Below are 1,255 nucleotides of genomic sequence, written 5' to 3'. Positions count from 1 at the left end.
ACATTTGAAAGAGTTCGATGAGATAATAGCTACATTATGTTTTCCTAATGTATCTGAGGATACAATTAGGCTAAAACTCTTTCCTTTTTCCTTAAAAGAAAAAGCTAAGATGTGGTTACATTCACTGCGTCCTAGATCCATTGGCACATGAAACGACATGCAGAGGGAATTCATAAAAAAATTCTTCCCACATCATAAAACGATTACCCTCAGAAAAGCAATCATGAACTTTGCCCAAAAGGAAGATGAAACATTCTTCCAATGTTGGGAAAGGTTCAAAGATTTGGTCAGTTCATGCCCACAACACGGATTTGAAACGTGGCGCATTACAAATTTTTTCTATGATGGACTGACATCTTCCATGCGCCAAATGGTCGAGACAATGAGTAATGGAGAGTTCATTAATAAAGATATCGACGAGGTATGGGACTACCTCGACAGTCTGGCTGAAAAAACACAATCTTGGGACTATTACCCAAAGTCGAACACCACGTCTAGGCTGACTCAATCAAAGGAGAAAGGTGGATTATATCTCTTGAAAGAAGAGGATGATCTCAAGTGTAAAGTGACTACGCTCATAAGGAAAGTTGAGGCCATGGAAGGAAAGAAGGATAAGGTCAATGAAATTGTTTGCGGCATCTGTGATTGCAACATTCACACAACTGAAAACTATCCTACAATACCTGCCTTTCGAGGAGTGTTGAATGAACAAGCCAATGCCGTAAATAATTATCAAAGACCTTTTACTGGACCTAACTCCAATACATACAATCCTGGCTGGAAAAATCATCCAAACTTTAGTTGGAGGAATGGACAAACGGCTACTCCTCCAGGTTTCTTCAATCAAAATCCAAATCAAGTGAAACCTCAAGAGGAACCGGTTCAAAATCCCATACAAGAGCTGGCTCAGGCAATGCAGGGAATTACAGATTTTATGCAAAAGATAGATTCTCGTATGACGGTTATAGAAAAGGGGATGCTTCCTGCACAACCTCTCCCCAATCCTAAACCGCAGTACGAGATTAATGATCCCAGCTCTTCAAATCAGATGGGGCATGCTAAATCCATCACCACTCTTAGGAGTGGAAAGATCATTGATAAAACTCTTCCGGTTAGGCCCGAAAATCCTCAAGAACCAGAAGAGGACAACAATGATGGATCCAGTGATGCCCCACAAAAATTAGAACCGGAACTTCTAGAGAAGCCAGTTGCTCCATTCCCCCAACGGTTGATTTCACCAAAACCTCTCTCTAAC

The 1,255-nt window shown here is 41.0% G+C and overlaps 1 non-coding gene across 1 annotated transcript; it reads right to left on the bottom strand.

The window, feature by feature from the left end:
- Nucleotides 1-205: 205 nt before the first annotated feature.
- LOC131217744 (small nucleolar RNA R71) lies at nt 206-312 on the bottom strand. Its single transcript, XR_009157335.1, has one exon. It is a non-coding gene; the product is annotated as a small nucleolar RNA R71 (small nucleolar RNA).
- Nucleotides 313-1,255: the final 943 nt, after the last annotated feature.

The sequence above is a fragment of the Magnolia sinica genome, chromosome 10 (genome assembly GCF_029962835.1).
Source record: "Magnolia sinica isolate HGM2019 chromosome 10, MsV1, whole genome shotgun sequence".
Classification (NCBI taxonomy): Eukaryota; Viridiplantae; Streptophyta; class Magnoliopsida; order Magnoliales; family Magnoliaceae; genus Magnolia; species Magnolia sinica.
The sequence above is the reverse complement of the archived record's forward strand: the minus strand, read 5'-3'. Positions and strand labels throughout refer to the sequence as shown.